The sequence below is a fragment of the Cervus canadensis genome, chromosome 16, assembly GCF_019320065.1.
Source record: "Cervus canadensis isolate Bull #8, Minnesota chromosome 16, ASM1932006v1, whole genome shotgun sequence".
NCBI lineage: Eukaryota > Metazoa > Chordata > Mammalia > Artiodactyla > Cervidae > Cervus > Cervus canadensis.
Window position 1 is genome coordinate 64,015,092 of NC_057401.1, and position 27,398 is coordinate 64,042,489.

Here is a 27,398-nt window from a genome sequence, read left to right on the forward strand (position 1 = left end):
AGAGGTCAGGAAGCCACTTGGCCGGCCCCGGGAGGCAGCTGAGAGAGCCCACTACCTTGGCCTGCTCCCCCACCAGCAACAGGGTTTCCCCCCAAGGGCTTCAGGACCAAGGTCTTCATTTCACAGTGAAGCTACGGAACCAAAGCTACCACTAATAAACTTCAATCAGAACAAAATAAAACATGCAAGCTCTTTATGCCAGAAACGTTTCAGACTTTGACATACAGGCCTCTGCTAACGTGATTAAGGTATCTACTGACCTGGAGCCAGAACTGTTTTTTCACATTAAATTGCTAACTCATGTTCAAACCCTGGGCTCCTCTTGGTATTCACATCCTTATAAAATTCCATGGGTACCTTTGCAAGTAACTCTGAACCTGACTTTCAGTTATTCATTCATTCTGTTGAAAGTTCTTCAGCAAGCAGGGCAGGGGGTTGTGAAATCAAATTTCTCTGGGGGGTCTTCCTTTGCAGTCCATGGGTGAAGATGCCACACTTCCAAAGCAAGGGATGCAAGTTCGATCTCTGGTTGTGGAGCTAAGATCCCACATGCTACAGGGTGAGGTCCAAAAATATATATTTTTTTAATTGTTTTAAAGTTCTTTCGGGGCAACCTGATGTGTGGCTAACTTCTCTTTCTGCTACTTCACTACCCAGACTTTCAGCGCTTTATATTTTCCCTGGGATCATGTGGAAGGGTGGCCTTCAGAGTAGTTATCTGAAACTAAACCACCATAAAGCCCAAAAGGTGTCATGTTCAAACAGACTCCACATAGTTTCCAAAAGGCTCAGTGGCCAGTGTGACCTCTAAGGAGAAGGCAAAGTCAAAAGATTGGCAAGGCAGACAGAGAGACGTGCTGGGGGCTTTTGCCCAGAGCCCCACTTGCTGCTCCAGAGCCCCACATTCTCTAGCTCTCTTCAGGTCAGGTCAGTCGCTCAGTCGTGTCCAGCTCTTTGCAACCCCATGGACTGCAACACGCCAGGCCTCCTTGTCCATCACCAACTCTGGGAGTTGACTCAAACTCATGTCCATTGAGTTGGTGATGCCATCCAACCATCTCATCCTCTGTCGTCCCCTTCTCCTCCTGCCCCCAATCCCTCCCAGCATCAGGGTCTTTTCAAATGAGTCAGCTCTTCACATCAGGTGGCCAAACTATTGGAGTTTCAGCTTCAGCATCAGTCCTCCCAATGAATAATCAGGACTGATTTCTTTGAGCACTGACTGGTTTGATCTACTTGCAGTCCAAGGGATCCTCAAGAGTCTTCTCCAACACCACAGTTCAAAAGCATCAATTCTTCAGTGCTCAGTTTTCTTTATAGTCCAACTCTCACATGCATACATGACTACTGGAAAAACCATAGCTTTGACTAGACGGATGTTTGTCTGCAAACTACTGTCTCTGTTTTTTAAAATGCTGTCTAGGTTTGTTGTAGCTTTTCTTCCAAGGAGCAAGTGTCTTTTAATTTCATGGCTGCAGTCACCATCTGCAGTGATTTTGAAGCCCAAGAAAATAAAGTCTGTTACTGTTTCCACTGTTTCCCCATCTATTTGCCATGAAGTGATGGGACTGGATGCCATGATCTTAGTTTCTTGAATGTTGAGTTTTAAGCCAGCTTTTTCACTCTCCTCTTTCACTTTCACCAAGAGGCTCTTTAGTTCCTCTTCACTTTCTGCCATAAGGGTGGTGTCATCTATGTATCTGAGGTTATTGATATTTCTCCTGGAAATCTTGATTCCAGTTTGTGCTCCTCTTAAATGAGACTGTTTCTGGAGATTATATCCAAAGCAAGTTGGTGATCCTTTGTTGTGCTGGGCTACACCATGAAAGAGAGACTGCGTGATTTTTTTTTTTAATTTATTTATTATTTTTGGCTGCTCTGGGTCTTGGTTGCTGCCCTCTGGCTTTGTCTAGTTGTGGTGTGCAGCTTCTCATTGAGGTGGCTTCTCCTGTTGCAGAGCACAGGCTCTAGGGGACAGGCTCAGTAGTCGCTCTGCAGCATGTGGGATCTTCCCAGACCAGGGATCGAACCTGTGTCCCCTGAACTGGCAGACAAATCTTAACCACTGGACCACCAGGGAAGTCCCCATCACATGTGTAAATAAAAAGTCATGCTCACACAGTGTCATAGGTGACCCAAGGAGAGCTCGGATACTCCCATTTAGACCAACAACCACATTTTTGTACGTCTGGAGGCTTTCACAGCTGCATATAATTTGATGGATAATTATAACATCAACACCTTTATCCAAATGAAACATCCAAAAGGAAACAACACACATCACTGACAAACTCTTTAAGTCTCAAACAACATCCTGAGGTAGGAGGGAAAGGGCTCCTTTGTAATAGTCTCTTTTTTTATTTCTGAGATATTGGCCCACATTTATCCCCAAACAAGGTGCTTCTCCTTCAGGTTTCTGTAAAAGGACAAAAGGAAGAAAACAGAAGTGAGTGAGTTCATTCTCCTGGGTCACAAACACCTCTGCAATGAGAACTGGTAGATGGAGCACGCTGACACACAGCCTGAATGATTTAAACAGTCACTGGCATTCTGACGTCAGAGAACCACCAATGATGGTTCGACTCTGAGGAAGGGGGCACCTGGGATACAGGGAGGAAGGCTAGTGGAAAAGAGAAATGAATTTCTCCTGCAACCACAGTCTGGCTAGGGATCTTGACCACCAGGCTGGGATCCCTCTTCGAAGGAGTTTGCATAAACCGAGACGCTCTGCTAAGGGGCTAGGAAATCAGAGAGAGAGACAGGCAGAGGGTGCGAGCATCCCCGAGAAGGCTGGGCAGGAGTGGGTCTCAGGCAGCTTAGTTATCTAACTGTGCTCCAGGGCCAACTGCCCTCTCCACATCCCGAGGCTCTTCTATTTCAGGAAAGGTCAGGTTCCTTTCTTATCCCGACTGCAGAGCACACTAGACACTGGAAATGACAGTCCTGCAACCAAGGTGGATTATGTGATTTCTGTCTCTAAGAAATCCACCAAGAAATCTGTCCCACGTTTGAAGCCAGTGACATAAACCCCTTTAGCCAAATCATACACAGAGCTAATCATTCGACCTCCAGCCCTGATGAGGAAGATCTCTGAGCCATCCCACGGAGATGCCTGAAGACTTCTCTAAGGTCCTAAAGGTAAGACCGTGGACAGTTCCATCTTTCCCTTAATCTTCCTGAAGGCATTTCTGGGTGTCAGGCCCTCTCCGCTCCCAGAGAACATCAGAAGGCATGTGCCCGGGCTACATGTACACTGATGGGTGCTGCTCTGCACCCCGGGTGGGGGTCCTCCCAGGGCCCAGAATGAGCACCAACCAGGTGTTCGTGTTAGTTGGGCATCCTCCAAACCCCCTCAGGTCCCTCTAGCCCCAGGAAGGAAGGAAGCTCTGCCAGGGCGTGGAGACCACAGCATGCTGTTCCAAATGTTCCCATGCCCAAATCTTCCACCCACAGTCACCCCATCCTGGCTAGAGGTTCGAGGCAATCCTCAAAGTTTAATGGCATTTGAAGCATCCTGGATCAAATCATATCCAGGATCATCGAAAAAACAAGAGTTCCAGAAAAACATTTATTTCTGCTTTATTGACTATGCCAAAGCCTTAGACTGTGTGGATCACAATAAACTGTGGAAAATTCTGAAAGAGATGGGAATACCAGACCACCTGACCTGCCTCTTGAGAAACCTGTATGCAGGTCAGGAAGCAACAGCTAGAACTGGACATGGAACAACAGACTGGTTCCAAATAGGAAAAGGAGTATGTCAAGGCTGTACATTGTCACCCTGCTTATTTCACTTATATGCAGAGTACATCATGAGAAACGCTGGGCTAGAAGAAGCACAAGCTGGAATCAAGACTGCCAGGAGAAATATCAATCACCTCAGATATGCAGATGACACCACCCTTATGGCAGAAAGTGAAGAGGAACTAAAAAGCCTCTTGATGAAAGTGAAAGAGGAGAGTGAAAAAGTTGGCTTAAAGCTCAACATTCAGAAAACTAAGATCATGGCATCCGGTCCCATCATTTCATGGCAAATAGATGGGGAAACAGAGGAAACAGTAACAGACTTTATTTTGGGGGGCTCCAAAACCACTTCAAATGGTGATTGCAGCCATGAAATTAAAAGACACTTACTCCTTGGAAGGAAAGTTATGACCAACCTAGATAGTACATTAAAAAGCAGAGACATTACTTTGCCAACAAAGGTCTGTGTAGTCAAGATTATGGTTTTTCCAGTGGTCATGTATGGATGTGAGAGTTGGACTGTGAGGAAAGCTGAGCGCCGAAAAATTGATGCTTTTGAACTGTGGTGTTGGAGAAGACTCTTGAGAGTCCCTTGGACTGCAAGGAGATCCAACCAGTCCATCCTAAAGGAGATCAGTCCTGGATGTTCTTTGGAAGGACTGATGCTGAAGCTGAAACTCCAATACTTTGGCCACCTCATGTGAAGAGTTGACTCATGGGAAAAGACCCTGATGCTGGGAGGGATTGGGGGCAGGAGGAGAAGGGGACGACAGAGGATGAGATGGCTGGATGGCATCACTGACTCGATGGACATGGGTTTGAATAAACTCCTGGAATTGGTGATGGACAGGGAGGCCTGGCGTGCTGTGATTCACGGGGTTGCAAGGAGTCGGACACGACTGAGCGACTGAACCGAACTGAACTGAAGCATCCTGCAAGTTTTCTTGAAAAACACTGGAGAAAAATGGCAGCCTTGCCAAGGCAAGGAATACCCAACTGGAAAACCAGGACCAAGAGAACAGAAAGCCTGTCTGTCCTACATTCACTGTATTCCCAGAGCAGGCCTGGTGTCAGACAGAGAGGAAGTTTCTAGTAAACTTGCTGGATGATCAAATGTCACCCTTCACCCAGTGCTTCTCTGGAGTTGGACCACAGTGAAAACCAGTGGACCAAGTTACAACAGAAGCCGCAAGGTACCTCCCTCTTTAAGAACATAACAGATCATGATTTGTTCACAAGGGTTCAGAACAGGCCCTGCACGCAGACAAAGAGACGCAGAGGATGGTTTCCACTGTGTCCCCTAAATTCTGGAATCCTATGGAACGCTTATATCAATTAGAAGGCAGTCAATAGTCAACACATAAGAGACTATGCCCCAACCAAGTGCATTTCCCCTCCTTCGAATCAAATCCACCTCCCATTTGCCATGTCAATTTAAATTAAGACAACAGAAAGGATTTGTCAGAATAAAGCTATTAAAAATTAGCCCATCCTCTGTCAACTATGGATTACTTTACAAGCAAACAGAAAAACCTTTGGGAAAAAAAGTAATCAATGAACACAGCAAAGGATAATTGTATGCTGGGTGTGTATTTAACAAGGAAGCATTTCTCTAGGCACAGGGAAACGTAAATCTAATTCTTTCAAGGTGAATAGGTCATCTGTCTCTAGAATGATCGGGGGCACCATGTGTAAGAAGAGACCTTTCTCAGAAGGTAACTGTATCCCCCCTTTTTTCTACAGATGAAAGACCAAGCTTTTTCTGCCTTGAGGGTCCCCATCAACCTTCTCCTTTGACCTTCTTTTTATGTAAACAAAGCAGAAGAGGAAAAAAAAATCTCAGCTGTTCTTTTTCATGCCCCCACCAATAGAATAAAGTAAAAATGTCCCTCTTAGGTATTTCACTGTCTTCATTACCAAGAGACTGTCATCTTCCAAAACCCTGAACGTGTTCCCAATTTTATTCAGCACCCACCTTGCTAGCCCGTAATTCCAAGGCTTCTGATCTTTTAGCTCACAAGAAGAGGTAATCCTTTTGTTTTCTGCAAAGAATGATGTATTGTTTGACCAAAGCAATCAATCCTAGTGGTAGATTTAGGCTGACAATTCAAAGATGTGGAGCATGCTGATCGGCTGAGTCCCAGACATTGTGGTGGCCAAGATCCCATGACTAATTTTGGATCATTGGACATCAGCCACCACAGGATACGTTGGAACTCGCTAAAAATAGCCCAGCTACCCCTGGGCACATTTCAACCTCCTGTGGTAGCCACAGAAGCGTGCTTCTCTTTTTAAAACTACCTTCTTCCTCTGGAATGCAGTAAAGGAGTATTTCATGACAGGGAATTTTTCAGGAGGTCCAGGGGATGTTTTAAATAGATTTTTCACTTTAGAACTAACAGTTAAATAATTTGAAAAAGATTATTAATATAAAACTGAATGCTTTTTCTCTCGGGATAAGCAAGCCATACTGCATATTGTAGATCAATAGAAAACAATTGATACTATTTTCAGAACACTCCCTGGGCCTCTACTCCACGTAAACGTGGAACATTTAATTAAACAAATCCCATTAATCATTTGAAAGTTTAAGTGGGAAAAGGAAACAGCTAACAACCTCCTGATTGCTCAGAAAAGTCAAGCATTTCAAACATGTTTCATATGTACCTCTAGTTATGTCTTTACATGAATGCCTTTTGCTTTCAACCAATTCTTTAAAGTTTATGCCTAACTCTTTGACAGAAATACGGCTACAAATCGTTTTCTTCCTACATAGAGGAAAGATACAGGAATGAACCCGGTACTGATGGTCTACTTCACGGGGGGCTTTTTAAAAATCTCATGCTCAGTGACATCTAAGTCTTTGCCACCCCATGGACCATAGCCCGCCAGGCTCCACTGTCCATGGGATTCTCCAGGCAAGAATACTGGAGTGGATTGCCATTCCCTTCTCCAGAGAATCTTCCCGACTCAGGGATCGAAACCAGGTCTCCCACATTGCAAGCAGATTCTTTACCATCCTAGTCCCCAGGGAAGCCCTATGCACAGAGAACCCTGCTCAGTATTCTGTAATGACCTAAATGAGAAAAGAAGAATTTGTAAAAGAAGAGATACTTGCATATGTTTACCTGTACTTTGCTATACACCTGAAACTAACACATTGTTAATCAACTATACTCCAACATAAAAAAGAAAAGAAAATAGAGAGGGTAGCATGCCCTTGAAGAGTAACAGAGATAAACACGAGGGTTCCCACACTCCTTCAAGCAAGCATTCTTCCCTAACCTGCTTTTGACTAGTTTTCATGACTTAATTAGACTGGTTGTTCGCTCAAAAGTGCAATTAAAGAACCACAAGGGGCACTTGGCCCTCAGGGCCACCCACATCAGTGCCCAGCCTCAGCCATGAACTAATTGTGCCCTTTGTCTGGGTCTCTTCATGATGATTTTTGCCAAGCCTCCAACAATTATTTTTGCCAAGCCTCCAATCACGATTTTTATTCTTCCCACTTACCCCTGTCTCCAACAACCTCCAGGCAGAAAATCTGGGCCCCAAAGCCAGTTCTTCTGGGAACATACACTTTTCATTTAAAAACAAAAACCAAAAACCCACTGAAAGGCACTTAGCGGCAGATCCAAAAGTTGGTTTAAAGTTCACACACTACCACCAGTAGTTAAAGAGACCCTAAGGGAAAGACCACTGGGGGTGAACTCATAGCCCCGTTTTATGGGCACAACCTCAGCAGACCCACTGCCAGGGACAGACTGGGCAACCTTCCCCACTCTGTGTCACTTGGTCATGTAGGCCCCAAACCAAGGCACCAACGGAGCTGAGCATTTTGGTAGAGGACAAAGATCTGCGCGAAACTCTGGAAAAGCATGACATGAGACACGCCTCCTGGCTGAGTCTCCCCTCTAACCCACTCACTAGCTGAGAGGTCACGATACTCTCTTCCCTCTTAACATAAAAGAGCAAAGTCATTGACCGCAAGAAGAAAAACGGAGATGTTTCTGAAAGATTACCAAAGAACTCAGGATCCCAGGGATCAAATGAAGCATATTTATCTGGCCTATTCTTTCCCAAAGTCACTCCAAAGCTCATACTACTCCCATCTACAAACCCAAGCAAAGAAATCTAATGTAGTTCATTTCTATAGGAGAATAATTCCTTTACAATATTGTGTTAGATTCTGCCATACAACAAAGTGAATCAGCTATAGGTAAACATATATCCCCTCCCTTCTGGACTTCCCTCCCACTCCTTGATCTTACCCTTCTAGGTCATCGCCAAACACCAAGCTGAGTTCCCTGTGCTATAGAGAAGCTTCCCACTAGCTATCTATTTCACACATGTTAGTGCATATATTGACTTCCCTGATGGCTCAGACGGTAAAGCGTATCTGCCTGCAATGTGGGAGAACCAGGTTTGATTCCTAGGTCGGGAAGACACCCTGGAGAAGGAGACAGCAACCCACTCCAGGACTCCCACCTGGAAAATCCCACAGATGGAGGAGCCTGGTAGGCTGCAGTCCATGGGGTCGCAAAGAGTCGGACACGACTGAGTGACTTCACTTTCACTTTTCAGTGCCCATATGAGGGATCACCTCACACTGGTCAGCATGACCATCATCAAAATGTCTCCAAACAATAAATGCTGGAGAAGGTGTAGAGAAAAGGGAACCCTCCTACACTCTTGATGGGAATGTAGGTTGGAATAGCCACGACGGACAGCAGTACAGAGGTTCCTTACAAAACTAGAAAGAGAGCTGCCATATGATGTAGCAATCCCGTGACTGGGCACGTACCCTGAGAAAAATCATAATTCAAAAAGACACACATATCCCCTGTTCACAACAGGCAGGACAAGGAAGCAACCTAAATGTCCATCACCAGGTGGATAAAGAAGATGTGGCATATATATACAATGGAATAGTCACCACAAAAAACAAGTGAAACTGGGTCATTTGTAAAGATATGGGTGGACCCAGAAACGGTCATACAGAGTAAAGTAAGTCAGAAGGAGAAAAACGAATATTATAAATCAACTATACCAATAAATTGTATCTGGAGTGCTTGACCTTCTGTTATTATTTTCATTATATGACAAAGAGAGGTCTTTCTGAAATACTCTGTAGACACTGGGAAGTACTCTTCTTCCTAATCAAAGATGTAAGGTGTGTTACTCCTCCCCGGCTTAGCAAGTCAGTCTCCCCTGTAGCCACGGCCCAAGTGGAAAGCATTGACTTTCTTGAGCCTCCTTCCAAAAACAATTAATTCACTGACACTCTTTTTAAAAGTGTCTTCAGGTATTCAAATTGACAGGGCGTCTAACCACTGTGAAACCTGACTCTACAGTCCTAACTGGGTTTTAGAGTTCAGCAACTTTAGCAGCTGAAGTCCAAGCACTGTTATTTACTCCATGGAGTTCGAAAGAAATGGACCTTACTGAACAACGCTTGGGTCAGGGATGAGTGAGGTGGAGACATTCAGAAAGTCCTTCTGCCAGGACCATCACTGGGACATGTCCGCTAAGATGCCCACCATGAGCCCTTCCCCGTGACCTCTCCTCTGCACCAACACAAACCTCAGGGAGATGGAACCCCAGCAGGTGGGCCCAGAGAAATTGTTCAAAGTTAAATAACATTTGCAGGCGTCAGCTTTCGAGTGAATGAACCTTTGCAATTCTTACTTGCCAGCTTGCACTTCCCTGAATGATTTCTTTTCACAAGCTGGCGATAGGACCTAGGAATTCCATCACAGCTGACAGACGGAAAGTAAATTTGGCTCCAGGCCTGACTTGGGAGTCGGCTTGGAAAGCCTTGACAGCCAATAAGCCCCTGCCTGGACGTTCAGGGCTCCTGGGCCCTCCCGTCTCCACCCAGCCAGGCCCACCCCCAACCACCGCACAATTTCCGTTCACAGAAGGCATTTACACTGGTTTCAGATGTGCACTGTAAAGTATGTAGGGGTAGACAGGCAGAGTGGGAAAGACTGTCGCCTCAAACACCTCGGTTCAGGTATCCCCAATTTTCCTGGCACCAACTTTGTGACCAGGGGCCAAGGAAGTGAGAGTTCCATGTGGAAAGGAGGCAGGACCTTGAGAGGCGTAACTCCAAGGCTCCCGACCTCCATCACCAAGAGGAAAGGCTGAGGGGTGGAGAAGTCCCCACTGCCTTCTCTCAAGGGCTTCTCTCGCCTAATAAGCCGATGCCTGCTTCTCCCAGCTCGAGAGCACCATCAGACATGAAACTAAAGAAGGGAGGGAATGAAATTGCCACCATATTCCCATCATACTTATAACTGACCTAGAGAAGGACTAACCTCATGAGCCAACATGAACCAGCCCAGGAACACAGCTGAGCAAAAGAGCGTGTCCATTGATGGTGGTGGTGGTGATGGTTTACTCGCTAAGTCGCATCCGACTCTTGTGACCCCATGGACTGCAACCCACCAGGCTCCTCTGTCCATGGGATTCCCCAGGCAAGAATACTGGAGTGGGTTGCCATTTCCTTCTCCAGGGGATCTTCCTGACCCAGGGATCGAACCCAGGTCTCCTGCATGGCAGGCAGATTCTTTACAGACTGAGCTACAAGGGAAGCCCATCGATGACACCGCTGATATTACATCATCCAGCCGTGGCTCGGTACCCCCAGAGCTTAAAGCCAAGTACTGAAGATGCCACTGAGGAGCCTGGCCAGACCCTTTCCCATGGGGGCGGGAGCTGAAACAGAGGAGGGGAAGGCCAGAGAGTGAGCCGGGCCTTGCTGGAAACTAAGGGCCGATCAGAAGTTTTGAGCTCAGCTCAGAACTTTGTGGTGAAGGAGAAATGCATTACTAAAAAGGCAGCTGGATTAGCAGAGAAATTGACCAGAGAAAGATCACGATAAGGAGGACCGCAGAAGAATCCCTCTGACTGGGGGCGGGGGGGTGGGGGGGGTGGATAAAAAGAACATCGGAGGATATTGGAGGAGCAGCAGTTCTTTCTTTCATTAGGAAGAACAAGAAACCACAGTCCAGCAAGCGCCTTTCCACATGGGACATCTGGTCACCTTACCTCGGGCAAAGTTTCAACATCTGCAGGCTGGACCCCAGCTCCGTCAAACATGATCTTTCTTCTCTACTTACAGCCCAGAAATATTAAACTTAATAAATAAAATGCCCAACTTTAACTTCTAGCTCAAACATTAAAGATTTCTTTCCCTGACACACTGTCAAAGACCCTTCAAGTTTAAACTTCAGAACAAGGGCAGCGGGAGGAGGTGTCCGCAGATATAAGGGATTGCAATAGTAACGTTCCAGGCTGTGAAGTGAACATTCCAGGCTCTTCCCTGTGATCCAACCACCCAATAAAGGTAGGATCCAGTACACGCTAGACTGTCTGAAATCAGTATTTGATCTCAGCATCTGGATGCTTTTCAGAAAAAGAAATGATTAGGAAAAAAATTTTTAAAAATCAAAACTAATGGTCTAACACATTTTTCCCACTTAGGGCAATGTCTTCCCAGAATTCTGTATCTAACATTACATCTTCCTTTAATTACAATCAACTCCAGCTCTCAGATCCAATACAAATCAACAATGATTCTAAAGGGAGGTCTTAAAACAAGAGAAAAATGGCATCATTTTCTTATTCCTTGTGTTTCCAAACTAAGTCTCTGTCCTGGCAACATGGAAATTTCTCTCATCATGTAACCAGTCAATCTCTTTAATTGAATACTTAAATAGTTACCCTTAAAATATGGAGAACATTCGCTCATTGCAAATGAAACAAAACAACTACCAAAAGTACCCACCTAAACAGTACTTTATTGACCAATTAAAGCTATCAAAAGTGACATCCAAATATAAATGTCAGCCACTCCTTTGCCACCTAATAAGCAGAAGGAAATATTAATGCAATCTCATAAAGAACTCCTTACTACTCAGCAAGGGTGAGTAATAATTTAGGGGTGGTAACAGAAAAACATGGTCATTTTAAAAATTTTACTCTTAATTTGTGTGTGGGTTAGGCTGCCAGTTTGGGGGGAGGCAAACTCAGAATGAGCGAGTCAGAAATTACACTGGTAAGAGGTCAATAAAACTATTGCCCTAGAATTTTAAACTCTTGTCCATCTCAATTTTTGCATATGACCACTACAAGGGCTGGAGACATTAGACGCTTTTTACAAATGCTTGCCTGAACCATCCCAGGACTGGAGAGCAATATGTCACCACTAACGGAAAGAGGCATATGAGCTCTGAAAGCCGGCCATCTCATGCCCAGTCTATCTGGAGCCGGGATCGTCTTTGCCAAAGTAAACACTCCCACAGAAAGTCACCATGTGGAAACCAACTGGTGTGGGGAGGGTAAGGTGCCCAAGAGAGAGCCAAGCAAGCCCCGAGGCAGGAGGCAGAGAGGATTCTCAGGCACTAAACAGATGAAAGTTGCCATAAACAAGAGGAAAGAGCTAAAGACACTCCCATCCAGGGACAATAGTCGGAGAGCAAGGAAATTACAAGCAATTCATATGTACCTCGGCCCATAACCGAATCTCAGCTTGTGCTTTAACTGCAGAATGTGTCAAAGCAGAAGGGAAAGAGCCAGAAATGATTCTAATGACTCTTCTTCTAATGGGGAAAAAGGGCCCTCTCCAGTTGAACTGTTGGGCTCTGGGCATTCAAAACCCTGCATCCTACCACCAGCTCTGGCTGTCAGAAGTCACCTCACCAGCCGAAGCAGATGCTCTGCTAGGTGAACAAGGATATAGAAGCAGGTACCACGCACTCTGCCCCATCCCAGGAAAGCAGCATTCTTTGGCGAGCAGAGCCATGCTCTGCGGAGTTCCAAACCCTGCAGCTGTAATAAGACCAGGAGATGGTGTGTTTTCCAAGATTTTCCACCCCCCCAACCCCACCCAGAGCGATGCCCATGTACCAATAAAACTAGCAGAAGAGGATTTCCCTGGTGGCACTGTGGAAAGAAATCCACCTGCCAAAGCAGGGGACACGGGTTGGATCTCCGGTCCGGGAGGATTCCACATGTCACGGTGCAGCTAAGCCCCTGAGCCCCAAATACTGAGCCCGTGCTCTAGGGCCCATGAGTCACAGCTACTAAAGCCCTTTTCATACTGTTCATGGGGTTCTCAAGGCAAGAATACTGAAGCGGTTTGCCACTCCAGTGGACCACGTTTTGTCAGAATTCTCCACCATGACCCATCCGTCTTGGGCAGCCCTACCCAGCATGGCTTATAGTTTCACTGAGTTAGACAAGGCTGTGGTCCATGTGATCACTTTGATTAGTTTCCTGTGATTGTGGCCAATACTTTGGCCACCTGATGTGAAGCACTGACTCATTGGAAAAGACCCTCATGCTGGGAAAGATTGAAGGAGGAAAAGGGGACGACAGAGGATGAGATGGTTGGAGGGCATCACTGACTCAATGGGTGTGAGTTTGAGTAAACTCCAGGAGTTGGTGATGGACAGGGAAGCCTGGTGTGCTGCAGTCCATGGGGTCACAAATAGTCAGACACAACTGAGCAACTGAACTGAACTGAAGCCCAAGTGCCTACAGCCTGTGCACCCCAACAAGAGAAGCCACCTCAATGAGAAGCCTGTGCAGTACTGTGAAGACCCAGTGCAGCCAAAAAGAATAACAATAATAAACAACACCAAAAAGATTTTAAAAACTGGCAAAAGAGAAGTATCCTCAATAGACAACTGGAAACTGGTGGGCAGCAAACACGGAGTAGCCCAGGGGTCAGACGAGTTTAATTGATTTGATTTGGTTCCGGGTCTCATCTGGAAACAACCCAGGTTTGCTTGTTTTCAGGACAGAGATCACAGCTCTGATACACTTCCCAGGAAGTGCCTGGGGATCAAAGAGATGCTGCTCACCCGCATCCGGTGGCGTCAGCACTGGGCTTTGTGAAAATCCTGGAAACACAGACACAATTCCCAGGAAACACACCAGGATTTGTTTAGGCCATGGGTGGTTCAAAGAACTCTTTAGAGAGTATGCCCCCAGAGTATGCCTTTTTTCTTTTAAGTGGGTAAAATGTTTTGGTACTCTGTAACCACTCAGAACATTATAAATTATTGTCATTATCTTACGTACCTCTTGCATTTTGAGGTTTTGGATTTCTTTGGTGCTAAGTTGGAACTATACAACTTCACTGAGGCATAGATTACATACCATTTGTGTACAATTTGATGATTTTTAGTAAATGCACATGTTGTGTGCCTGTCCCCATTACCCACTTTTAGAATTTTTCCATTTCCCTGAAAAACCCCCAGCTGCCCATCAGCAGTTTCTTCCAATCCCCAGCCCTAATCTCAGATAACTTCAAATCTGCTTTTTGTCTTCACAGGTCTACCTGTTCTAGACATTTCACATAAAAGGAATCATATGACACGCGGTCTTTTGGGACTGACTTCTTTCACAAAGCATAATGTTTTAAAGTTCACACTCAGTATGGCCCATATCAAGAGTTCATTCATTTGATTGCCGAATAGTAGCCCATTGTATGGCTGGACCACACTCTGTTTATCCACTCATCTGTTTCAGCTTATTAAATCTATAAATCCAACTAAGCGACAGGGCTCATGGGCCTCATCTCAGCAATACAAGAAGAAAGGCTTCCACAGTCCTAAACTTTTTCTGGAATTTCGAAAAGTCTCTGTAATGTGTGAAAATGTCATGAGGATACAATACAGTGCCTGGAATTTTTGTGCCTGTGGGTGGCAGAGGGAAGGGCAGCTGTTCTCAGTAAATAAACAACACCCCTGAATTTCACTTTTTATGTTTTAATATACATAAACTATTAGAATACACACAAAATGTTTTATGCTAACCTCCCAATCCAGCAAGGTCCCGGATTCATTGAACAAGCATTTACAACTGGGCAAATAGCCCTGTATAGGAAATATGAAGCTCACAGTCTTTGGCTCACAAGGACATCTGTATTTCAAGACAATGTCAATAAATCAGTTTGGGAGTATCTGAAACACTTTTCTCCACCCAAATAGTTTTTAGCTTCCATAGTTGGCCCCCAAAGTTTTAAGCCATAGCTTTTATCCAGGACACTGTATCACAGTCTGCACTATTTATATACCACATAAAGGCATTTTCCCATTCATTCACTCACCACATACCTGAACCCAAAGCAGCCTGTGTGCCAGGCACCCTGCTAAACACAGATTCACTAGAGGCAATATCACCCGGCTCCTAAGCTTCCATTCTCTGTTGGTTAAAGACTTTAAGCCAATACAGTATGCTGGGTTAGAGTGAAAAGGTAAGAAGAGAAAAAGAGGAGGCTGAGGAAGAGAGGAAAAAGGGACGGGATGGGGTCCTAGCTAGCGTGATGCGGAGATGCCTTTCTGAAGATGGGCCACTTGAGTGAAAGCCGTCTGAGAGACCAGATCTGGAAGCCATGAGCTGCCCAGGCAAGTGGCGGGGGGCGGGGGGGGGGAAGCTTTCTGAGCAGAAGGAAGAGAACACGCAGAGGCCAAAGGGGCTGGGGTCAGGAGGAGGAGACAGTGGTAGGACTGAGCCACGTCGGGGGGCCGGGATCACACAGGATGCTCGGATAAGCTCAGGCGCTCATGCCCCCGACCAGGAATGGATTCCAGCCCGCTGCAGGGCCCAGGACCCCTGGCTCTTTCTGAACGTTAGCAGCAGCCATCTGCCATCATGGTACCCACACCTGGCGGGCAGCCAGTCCAGCTGGCTTGCTTCTCTCACTGCATCGAGACTGTCCCCTCGACCTGTCCTCCACGTCCAGTTTGGACATCACCCTCGCTGTGGTTTGTGCTGTCCTGCGTCCAGCCCTCCCTGGGTCATCCTCCCCCTCTCCTAGAGACATCCTGCTTCCCGCCCACGTCCCCTTCTCCCTTCTGGAGTACCTGCCCCATGAGGAGCCCTGCGGCAAGGCAGGCCTGGCACCCTGACCCATCACTGCTGCCTGGTCCTCCCCCAGTCCACCCACACGCTCTGCCGCATCCGTCGTGTGGGGAGTCCCTACCCGGCACCCCGCTGTTGAGCAGGGACAGGGACACTTGCCCTCACCACCCCTCACCAGCTGCCCTGGAAGCCTGCCATCACCGCCGACACCCCTCCAGCCCCGCAAGCGGGCTGTCCCCTGGGGACCTCTGTGCTGCCATCCTAAGTGCCCTGCCAGTTAGGCAAGCAGTCTCATCAGAGCCCAGGCTCCTGGTAATTATTCCACCCAGCTTTCCCAGAACTAAGTCTCCCAAAGTTCACAGCTAGCACACACTGAGGAACTGACTTGATGGGTGTCTCAGAAGCAACTTCTCCTCCTGTTCCGACTGGCACAAACGATGGCCTTCACGGCAACGTCCGTTGAACAAAGGGAGGTTTGCATCCCAAGGGATTATTTTTGCTTTATGCCACACCAGGTACAAACAATGTTCTCAGCTTTACAATCGGTAAAGTTTTACGGCAGATCTAAATCTGGGCCCTGTAACGGCAAAAGGAAATCACAGCAGCCCGTTGTGATGCTAAAGCCCATTTGGCTGCAGCCTGTCCAGCTATAAACGTCCCTGGCCTCCATCCGGGGCGCTCACTTGGCACCGGGTCCTGGCGAAGTCCTGGCAGCAGGGAGTTGCATCCTTGGTGGCTGACTGAGTTCAGCTCCCCGAGACACGTCACATCTCCAGTTTTCTTTACAGAAAGGGAAGCTCTTTGTAAGGAATTGTATTGGGGGTCAGTTGGTGAGGAATGCATCTGTTCCGGGAAGTTAACAGCCAGGCACTAACCATCGTATGTTGCTGCAGACAATTCACAGGACACAGCTTAGCAGAATTTTTCTTATTGCTTTATTTGTTTTTCTTTGACTCTGCTTTTTCCTTGCATAGGCATATCATATATCACTGCCAAATGTTGGGTGAATTTGAACTGACTGAAAGGGGCTCTTTTTCCTGTGAACAATTTGGCCATTCTCAATCCTGACTGTCACTTGCCTAGAACTTATTTAATTTCACATCTCAGCAAATACAGTATTATTTTCTCCAGGAGAATTGCCTTCTGATAGCATCCATCTCCTGGTTATTTATCATACATATCTGTAATTGAATTACCTATTGCAGTAATGTGATCTACTCGCAAATGGACATAAAAATGCAACATAAAATAAAATCGTTCCAATATGTACCTCCTCACCATTCTATATGAACCCTAGGGTAGCCGATTTCCCAGAGAGATGGTGACAAGTAAAGAATGACGGATGGGAAGATAAAGATTAGTGAGTTCATGGCCTTCCAGAAAGCAAAGAAATTACCCTCTAAAAATTTATTCTCTTTTAAAAATTTAGTGTTCTTCAATCTTAATCAGGAAACCAATTCGAGTGTATGTAGGGAAAAAAATAAAAGAGTAAAGAACGGAATGATTTAATTTTTTCCAAATGCAACAGTACCACACTAATACATTTTAAAACTTAGGAAAGAGAAGTAAAGTGCTCAACTTTGCTCTTGTCAAACAGCCATTAATCTTGGACAATAAAAGAAGGTAAAGAAAAAGACAACAGCAATTCCTTTGAGAAAGTTTTCTGTTTCCTTGAGCTCACCATTGGGTTAATCCTATTTTAAATGTCATGCCCCAGGGACCTATAGCTTGTCTTTGAAGTTGCTTCAGAATACTCTGTGAAATTCAGAGCCAAATTTCCCTAGATCTAGAACCTTTAGATGAAAAAGATTAATTGTGTCAATACCAGTACATAACAATAACTTAATTGTTACACTGGACCTTCTCTGGGATCAAGTTTTCATTTGCTTTGTTCTGTTTGGTATAAATTCTGAATCAAAACAAGTTTGTCTATTTATATTCCAGCTTGCTTTAATTTTTCTCCTCTTTTCTTGCCATTAGAAATTGATTCTGTGTAATCTGGATAACCAGTACCTGATAAATTCATCACAGAAGTCAGTGACATCTTTATCAAGCACACCAAAAGCTGCTTCTTCAAACAGCTTCCCAATGAGCTAGCCACTCCTCACCTGTTGAATTTAATCTTTAAGATGCTACCAATATGTGCAGGAATTAGAAACCACAGATTGCCCCCTATCTACAACTGATCATTTCTACAAGGCAGCAAACAGAGTGATAAAAATCAGCAATTTTCAACAAAACTTCTGCATCTCAATTTTAAAAGGCTGCCAGGGACCTATGTGAAAATATCTATGTTAACAACAGTACACAAAGACAAGTATAAACAACTTCAAAGTGCTTACTTGTTCTCATCTTAAGACTCAAGAAAAGAGTTGACTTTCTCTGTATAAATGTACAAAGATGCATGTGGGCAGAAATGGCAAAGGTTCCACACACACACTGCACTTGGCTGTAACTCAAATTTGTTAGACATCGTAACTTACCTTTTAAAAATTATTTCACTCTAAACGTAAAAATGTGTCACCTTGGTGTTATAATTATACCCTAAGCAACTTGTCTGTGTAACTATAGCAACAAGTTCAGAAGCATTTTAAAACACAAATATAGTACAATTTTAGAATCAAGAATTATGGAGGATTTATTGCAGGATGTGGGACTTTGCTCAAACACTTGTACACAGAATACTCCAAAAATGGATTCCTTGACTCTGACATAGTATAAACTAATTAACTTGTTCTGTCTCACAAACTGTAGGATTTGTGATCCAAACCTCTTCTTATGGATTAGGTCCTAATCTTAGTTAACTCTGGAGTTGTTGATTACTTGTTTATATAATGGGATGCCTTTAGACCTCTGCTGGACATTCAATGAAGGAGGGGAATTTCCCCTCCCCAACTTCCCGGTATGTGTATCAGAAGGAAAGCCTCCATTTCAGTGACTTTATAACAACAAAAACAGACATTTGGAATCATTAAAAATAATCACCAAGTTAATAAAAAACTATGTAATGATTCAGCTAAGCAGTTCTCTCTAGTATCAGGAGCAAAGGACAGAGTCCCAAGGAGCTGGCATCTCTTATTTTGAGCAATTAGCATACAACACATAGAAAAGTCTGTGGGTTTTAACATCTCCAATCAAGAGTCTAATGTGAACAAGATTTCTTGCTGCAAAGCCACGGCTAGGGATTCGGAAGGTCTACAAACTCTAAAACTTAAGCAAAAGTTTATGGGAACATGCACATATTCATCATGCCCCACCGGCCAACATCTTTTAACAGCCACTACACTACACATTTCTATGCTTCATCCTACCCAGACAGGGAGAAGAATCATTTTAAAAGGAGAACGGCAGTGAAGAGCACAGGTTTATCTTTATCAAGTTTTGAACATCCCCAAAACTTCTTTTGGACAAAAACAAGCTTTACCACCCAGGAGACCAAAGGCTTTGCTCGCAGCAGGAATCTCACAGCTGCTTGCCATTAAAACAACCGATTAAGTTAGTGCAATTTGTAAAAGACATAAAATGATTAGCATCATCCATCTTCTCCCTGTTAAGCAAAGTATGTAAAAGCAGGTACCAGCTCCTCACCCCAAGGGTTCCATGAGTATGCAGAGAATTAGCATGACCAGTGTAGCATCATGGATGAGCTCCTATATCATGGCAAAGTTTCTGCAAGAAAGAAACTTAAGGAAAAAGAAATCTGTTTCAAGTGGCCCAAACAGTTGTACTTCAGACCACTATTTTCATTTAAGACAAACAAGAAAAAAAAAATCTTTGGGGGTACAAAATCCCTATTTCCTCTGGGGTAAACACAGACATAGAGGAAAAGTCGTTTAAATGGTACACAAGTTAAGCTATTATCAGCTACAACTGAAAGTGTGAACTGGTCATTCAAAACAGTGAAGGATAAACTCTGCCCTCTCTTCAATAATGGAAGTGGCACTAACCAGCAATTAATTTAGCAATCCTAATTAGGTGTTAAAATCTTCCCTGGTAAAGTCTGATTTTGTCTTTCTGGGTCTCCTTAGGAAAGACTAACTCTGTATTTAATAACATATCTGTTGGTTGCAAACTTGGCCATCATAACAGGGCTCTTCCGGATAAACTGACTGTGACATACAACTGGCTTTTCTTAAAAACAAGATTCAACATAAACCTTAATTTAAAAAAAAAAAAAAAAAAAAAAAGATGCAACAGTCATTTGTAACTCCTGGCGTTTTCACTAATCTGCTCGTGGAGGAGAACTTCATGTCAATATTAAACATAACTCACATTCTCTTCACCTGATTCCCATTTCTTTCTGGGTAAATACAAAGGTCAGGGGGAAGGAAGGCAGACGCACAAACAGGAAGATTTTACAGGGATGCGTTTGTCTCTGGAAGGAGTCTTTCTATTTAAAGGACCAGAGTTTGTTGACCACCTTTCCTGTCCCTTCTAACAAGGCTGACGTCTCCCCACCTAGTCGACAGATCACCTACCCCGCCACCCTCCGCCTCTAGGAAATGATGGCAAGATCCGCCTGGTCCTGCTCTTTACTCACCGGGACCCCCACCCACTCACCGGGCACAGAGGAAGCCTTCCTAGCCAGCCAGCATCCTCAGGCCCTCTTCCAGCGCTCGCTCTCGGCGCCCCCTACCGGGGGTCCCCGGGACGCCGCAAGTGCAGGAAAAGTTCAACCCCAACTCTCAACAGCCAACCGCATCCAGGTACAAAGCGAGGGGAGGGCGAGGAGGTAAATGCGCTTCCCACCAAAGCCCAGGGACCCGGGATCTGACCGCGCTAGGCCTGGCACCCGGCGCCGCGGCGGAGAGCGACCCGGGGAGACCCCTCCTCGGCCGCGGCTCCTCCGCGCATCCTCCCTCCGGCGCCCAGATCCGCCTCCCAAGCCCGAAATCCTAAGCCAGGAGGGGATGCGAAGTAGTGGAGCGGCGGGAGATGCCCGCGGAAGGGACTGGCCTGGCTGCAGCCAGCCCATCGGGCCGGCGGCTCCCGGGGCCTCTACACATCCCCGGCCGCGGCGATCGGGCGGCCGCCTGCCTCGGTCTCCCTCCCTGCTTATCCACAGCGCTCGGAGGAGTTGAGCCCGGGTCCCACCGCCTCCTGGTTTCTCGCGGGCGCCGCAGAGCCCCAGTCACTCGACCAGAAAACCTCGCCCCAGGCAGGCACTGCGAAGTGACGGCCACCGGGACCCTGTCCTCAGCTCCCTACCGCGCGAGCCCGGACACGCGCCCGGTGCGTGCAGCGAGCTCCGCCGTGCACCTTAAGGAGGCGTTAGGAGGGTGCCCTCGCTCCTCACGCCCGGGGGCCCACCGGCTCGCTCCCCCTTTTTCCCTTTGCACGCTCAGACCTCGGCAAAGGCGGAGACTCAAACTTCCAGCCCGCGAACCTGCTCAACTGTGGGTGACCCCCCCGCCCCGTATTGGGAAGTCCGGATCCCGCAAACGCAACCCCGGGACTGTGTCCCCCGCGCCTGCAGAGCGACCCTCCCGAGACCCACACGACCCACGCGCCGACAACTGCCGCCCCCGAGTCCTGGCCCCCAACGCGGCTAGCTAGCGGCTGCAGCTTACGACCACGCGGGGACGGGTCAGAGTGCGGGGTGGGGTGGAGGGGTCGCTCACCAGGTGCAAGGCGCGTTCACCGTGCCAGTCATCCGGCGCCCGAGGGGTCAAGAGCGGCTGCGAGGGTCTTCTTCAGCGCCCGCGAAGGATGTCCAGGCAGCAACCGCCGCCGCCCCCCGCCACTTCCCTAGAGTTACCCGCAACTCGCTGCTCTCCGGGCTGGAGCGGGGGTGCGCCGGCTCGAGCCCCAGGCGCACGGTCCCCGGGCGCACGGCCGGACCTGAGGTGAGCAGGTTCGCGCCCAGAGGGAGCGACGGGAGAGGAGGCAAAGTTGGGTGCTCCAGCCAGCTCCGCAGGGAAACCGCCGGTTGGAGGAGGTAAAGGGGAGCCCCTGGGATGAGCCACAAGAGCCGGGGCGCCCCCACGCCGAAAGGAGGTGGAGGGTGGTGGCGGGTCGCCGCTGGGCCCGGGGCCGCGGACGGCAGGGGGCTGCGGAGCCCACCCGCGGCGGGAAGCACAGCGCGCGGGAGCCACCGCAGGGAGAGCAGCAGCCGCTGGCGCTGCCTTCCCGGCGAGAAGAGCGGCGCGGGGAGCCAGGGCAGGGAGCGCGGGGCCGCTTCGCCCCGCCCCAGGCCCCGCCCCGGCCCAGTTAGCTCTGCCCCTAACCCCGCCCTGGCCCCGCCTACGCTCGATTAGCCCCGCCTCGGTCCCGCCCACCTCCGCCCCGCCTCCTGCCCCTCCCGGCCCGGGTGAAACCCGAGCGCCCCACCCCGCGCCTGACCTCCCGGGCCCCTCCCCAGACACCGCCCCTTCCCAGCACTGGACCCCCTCCTCTGCTCCCGGGGCGCCCCCCTGGACTCCGGGGAGGCCCCCACTCCTGCCCGCTCAGGGCGAGGGCGTCCGAGCGTTGACTTTCAGGGAGCCCCCCTCCCCCGCCGCGCAACTTTCGGTCGCTCCCCCGCCCCTGTCCCCTGTCCCGCCGCTCCGACGTGGCTGCTGGGGGTTGGGGTTGGGGTGGGGGCGGTATAAAGGGCCGCAGGCGGCGCGGGCCGAGCCTCGGGACGTGGCGCGTCCACTCCAGCGACCTCAGCTCCAGGTATGTGCGCGCCCCCCACCCCCCGGCTAATCCGGCCGGGGATGGGGGGTGGGGGTGGGCAGGGGCCGCGGGGATCCTTTGGACTCCGAGTGTGTGATCTTGTTCCTCTTGTGTGCTCAGCGCTGAAAACTTCACAAACGACCGAGGGAAGTTGCTGCGGATTCTTGGAGGAGCGTGTTGGGGGCGGGGGCTGGGGTTGCGCCTCCCGGCTAGATGGGGTCAATTTTTGCAGCGTTGAACTAGAGAAGCGAACAAATTCGGCGAACCAGGGAGGCAAGTCAGGGGATCCCCGAGTGGCCGGGCTGCGTGTTAAGAGAGGATAATGTCCCAGATGGACAGTAGTCTCGTCCAGTTATGGGGCAAATGTTACTTGTTGGACTTCGGCCGGTTCTTTCGCCTTGATTGAGCGAGTACTCAGGCGAAAAAGATTCGTAGTTGAAAAGCAGAGTACCTTTCAAGACTCCGGAATTCGTTGGTGGGGGGGAGGGGGGAAGGTGTGTTGGTACTTTGTTGCAAAACTTTGGGAGGGAACGCTGAAGGGCTGCGCCTGACCTTGCTGGATGGGGTTTGGGGACAGTCTCTCTGGGCCTTTTTCTCTCCTACTGGGCTTCAGAGCGTGGCTTTCAAGCTTCCCTGGGGTGAGGAAATTCATGAACGCCCCACCGCGGCCCTTGAACTGCAGTGACAGTGGCCAGGTGGCCCCATGGGCCCAGAACTGTGTCCCTGCGTTCATCTATGAAGACAGCCCATCGCTGGCTGGAAGTGTCAGGGCTCCCGCAGGAGCCACATAGATCTAGGAGAAAGACAACAGAAAAACAAACTGACATTGATTTATCTTTATTTTCTAGAATTTTTTTTTTTTAAATAAAAGAATTAAATGAAAGTAATCCCGCGGGTTTCCGTGGAAGCCCAGCCCAGCCTGAAATCTCCAGTCCCTCTGTAGGGCTGGTGATGGAGCGGTTGGAGGTACAACTCAGGGCCTCACTCGGATTTCCTTAAGATGTCCGGAGGAAATATCAGTAGCTGGGCGGGCGTCTGAGATGCTTTCTTCCCCGGGTTGTGCTGGGGGCACTCAGCCAGGTGCCTAGCAGCTGCTGGACTCCTGGGGCCTTCAGGAAAAGCTTTAACAGGTCTCCTTCTGTGCAGGGCACGTGGGGCACCAGCTCCATTCCCGACATTCCAATTCTCCTGCCAACGTGGCAGGGAGACCCAGGAGTGCTTCCTGGGGAGGGCGGAGGCTGGCCAAGGTCTCGCCAGGCTGCTCTGCTCCTGGGCGGAAGGAGAACCCAGACTCACACTTGACACCATTTAAGGGTGGCTCTGTGGACCTTGGATCTTCCAGCTGCCAGGGCAGAGGGAGACAGAAGCTAGAATCCGACGTTTTTAACTGCTCCTCGTCCTTTGCCCCTCAACACTACAGTTAAAGGCATTAAAAAATAATAATAAAGAATTTTTTTTTTAAAGGCATATAGAGGGCTGAGCGGGGAGAAGAAGTATCACCCAAAGAGGGCTGATAACATTTAACTCGATAAATTATGTAACTTTATGTGTCTGTGGAAGGAGTGAAAGTGTTAGTCACCCAGTCGTTTCCAACTCTTTGAGACCCCATGGACTGTAGCCCACCAGGCGATCCATGGGATTCTCCAGGCAAGAATACTGGGGTGGTTAGCCATTCTCCAGGGGACCTGCCCAATCCAGGAATTGAACCCAGGTCTCCTGCATTGCAGGCAGATTCTTTACTGACTGAGCAAAAAGGGGAGCCCATGTGTATGTGTGTGGTGACTTAGAGTGCGGGGCACTTTGACAGGTACTTACAGACTACACCAAAGCGTTGTTAAAATATGTATCTTTAGTGATAATGAATTATAAATAAATGAATAATAAAAATGAGGAACGGGAGAAACCAAATAATCATTTAGGATGCGCCTTTACAGCTGAATGGAACTAAACTGAAGTCATGATTTACCTTGCAACCTGGAGAAAGTTCCTGAACTTTTCTGAGCTATAGTCTTGTCAGGAGCTTAAACAAACCTGCTGGCAATTACATCCTTTGTAAACATTCACAGAAAAAGAAACTGGTACAAGTGAAATATTCACCCGAGGCCCTGCACGGAAGTAGGCGCTCTACAACAAAACTCATTTAAAAGAATCCACAAGTGTGTTCTTTTCCCAAATGCAATTTCTGAGTTTTTTTTTCCTTTGATAAGTCTTAGCTGAAGCCCATGTGACATTAAGCTGCTTCTCATCACAGCCAAAACTAGAGGGAATCATTTCAAAATGAAAGTGTTTAGTTATCTTCTTTTAAACATGAAATCGGATCTCTCCCTGAACTGTATTTGGTGAGCCATAATATAAAGGAATGAAAACCAGCCAAACACTTGGTGAAAATGATGAATTCTGGGGCGCTGATTCATGTGATTTGAAAAACGCCATCCATTTCCTGATTCACCTCAGTTTCTGGGTGGGAATGTGAGGGGTCTCATATCTCTGAAACAAATAACTGATTTTGTCTTGTCTTTACTGTCCTCCCTTGTGTTTGAATTTCAGCCTCATGGTTAAACTGCCACCTCAGCTGAAAGGAGCCGGGAGAGGGTGGCAGAGAACGTTCCCCAGAGGAGACTGCCATGCTGCTGTGGGTCAGTGACCTTAACAGGAAACCTTGCTGTCTGTGATCCTTACAATGCAATGAGATTGTATCCATATCATGAAAAACCTCAGCATAGAAACTGTGGTTCTAGACGTTTCCATCATAACTGGATTTTCCTACGGATCAACAGGGAACACGTTACAGTCACCAACCACAAGTGTTCTCTCTTCACCCCGTTTTGCTTCTTTTAGATCCATGGCCTTGAGAAATTGAAAAAATGGCTAGATCATCTGATCAACCCCATCAGTTTTTTTTTTTCTTAAAATGGCTAAACATTGAGAAAAAGATAGGAAGTTTTATGCATCACTAAAGTTACCTGGTGCTGTTTTTTGTTCAGCAATTTTAAATATTTGGAAGACTCACAATTACAATCACAGGTGACTGAATCGCCGAGGAAGGAGAGCTTGGAGCCGTCAGCTCCTAATCACATCCCCTGAGCTTCACCAGAAACTCTCGCTTTTTTTTTTTTTTTTTTTGCTTTCTTTTATTTAAGCCCAAGAAATGCTCACTCCCCTTTCAGTGCAGCAGCCCACTCCCCTGGCAGAGGTAAGCATAGCAGCTCTATTCTAAAAAGCAGCTCCAAAACTAGGACGGAATAGAAAGAATAGTTAGGGCACATCTGAGAATGAGCGTGGGACAAAGGGCGGGTCCCTTGGGCCTTAATGGAAGGACCTGGTCCTCCAGGTGGGCAGCAGGCCTCTGCCAGCCTGTGCGTTGCACATCACCATGGCCCCTTCCCTTGCGTCTCGGTTTCCACCCCGCTGCATCCAGGAACTTCTCTGAGCTTCCCGCGTCTGGTCAAGGGAACATGCTTCGCCACTGCCGCTGGTTCAGTGCAGGTCAGCACAGAGCAACGTGGCCCTTGCTTCATCCAGGTGAGCTCGACTCACCTGTGATCTCTCTCAAGCTCATTTCACAGGTGAAAACCACCTTCCCACCCCTCACAGCCACGTTCGAAGGAGCAGCCTGCCTAAATCCTGCCCACCAAGAACCTTAGCAAGAACTCAAGCGTACAGCAACCCGAGCACATATTCAGTAAGAAATGCTCCTTATTTTTTACTTAGGAAAATTAATCTCACATAATCTTAGCAATTAATCTCACTTTTAATAAGGGCCTATTAATAAAAGATGTGTTTTTACTTCAACTGTGTATCCAGAAGAACAAAGTATTCTAGAAATCTGAAAGTATTTTTTCTGGTGTTGATGGTTAAATGTCTAGATGTATGTATTTTTCTAGCATCCCAGTTTGCTTAAAATAAAATCGGTGTGCTCAAAATACCTCAAGTCATCTTTTTATAAGTATCATATGGGGAGAGGGAAAAAAATGCAAAATTTAGAAGATTTTGGGAATACCTAGAGGAAATGCAAATGGTTTGCAACATGGAGATAAAGCACTCCTGAGTGTCATTTTCTGACATTGAACCTTATATTTATCTTGAGTATCTATATGCAAAGAATGACTGTACTTTTTTAAAAAAATTATGTTTGTACTTATTAATCATTGTCCTCTGTATTCATCTGTCTTTGGAAATAGAGCTTTGAGAGGAAATAAGTACATTTGGAAAAACATCTTTGGAGAGAGTACTTATCCTGCATGTATTTAGAAACACAAATAAGTATTCGTTTATTCCAGCATTTACCAGGGAGATCAACTCGTAATGACCTTGAGTTCAGTGAAAAGCCTCTCTACTAAGTGAAATTAAACCAATAGGCAAAGTGTCTCCTGGAGCAACGCAGTGAGAAGATGAGCTGTTAAGAACCCCATCGCAGCGTCTGTCAAATCTCATTTCAGACCCTCCTTTCCGTTCCCATGTTGTTGCCTTAATTCAGAATGTCAACTTCTCTCGCCCAAAATACCAACCCCTCCTCTTACCGGTCTCCCTGTCACCCCTAGTCTGCATCACTGTACCACAGTGATCACCTACAAACACCACCCCCACTCCCATCAGCCTTAATAACACAGGACCCCCCCCCCTCCAATTATATTTAAATTGCAATCATCCTGGCTTTGAAAAAAATTTTTTTTTCTTGCATCTAGGTTTGACCATGGAACTTAGCCATGATGAATAAGATATAAAGTCCATGAAATTCCAAGAAAGTCTTCCTAAAAGGGGCAACAAATAACTGGGCTTGCTCTTTCTTGCCCTTCCCTCCCACTTCCACATTCCTGCCTCGAACTTGATTGTAGTGGTTGAAATACCGGCTACCATCTTGGACTCGTAATCTCAGGATCTAAGCCATGAACCAAGGATAGTAAGGGCTTTCCTGGTGGCTCAGTGGTAAAGAATCCACCTGCAGTGCAGGAGACCTAAGAGATGCAGGTTTGATCCCTGGGTCAGGAAGACCCCCTGGAGAAGGGAATGGCAACCCACTCCAATCCTCTTGCCTGGAGAATCCCATGGACAGAGGAGCCTGGCAGGATGTAGTCCATAGGGTCACAAAGAATCAAAAATGACTGAAGCAACTTAGCATA

The 27,398-nt window shown here is 47.2% G+C and overlaps 1 protein-coding gene, 1 long non-coding RNA gene and 1 other non-coding gene across 3 annotated transcripts in view; 2 read left to right on the forward strand and 1 right to left on the reverse strand.

Moving 5' to 3' along the window:
* Nucleotides 1-21,752, reverse strand: part of SEMA5A (semaphorin 5A) — a 565,061-nt gene extending 543,309 nt beyond the window's left edge. Inside the window, exon 1 of the mRNA XM_043489083.1 lies at nucleotides 21,243-21,752. The gene's annotated coding sequence lies outside the window, so the exon portion shown is untranslated. The remainder of the gene's footprint in view (nucleotides 1-21,242) is intronic.
* A 209-nt stretch (nucleotides 21,753-21,961) lies between these two features.
* Nucleotides 21,962-26,201, forward strand: LOC122454530. Its single transcript, XR_006273431.1, has 2 exons — nucleotides 21,962-22,278; nucleotides 24,826-26,201. It is a non-coding gene; the product is annotated as an uncharacterized LOC122454530 (long non-coding RNA).
* LOC122454665 lies at nucleotides 24,659-24,728 on the forward strand. Its single transcript, XR_006273478.1, has one exon. It is a non-coding gene; the product is annotated as a small nucleolar RNA SNORD123 (small nucleolar RNA).
* Nucleotides 26,202-27,398: the final 1,197 nt, after the last annotated feature.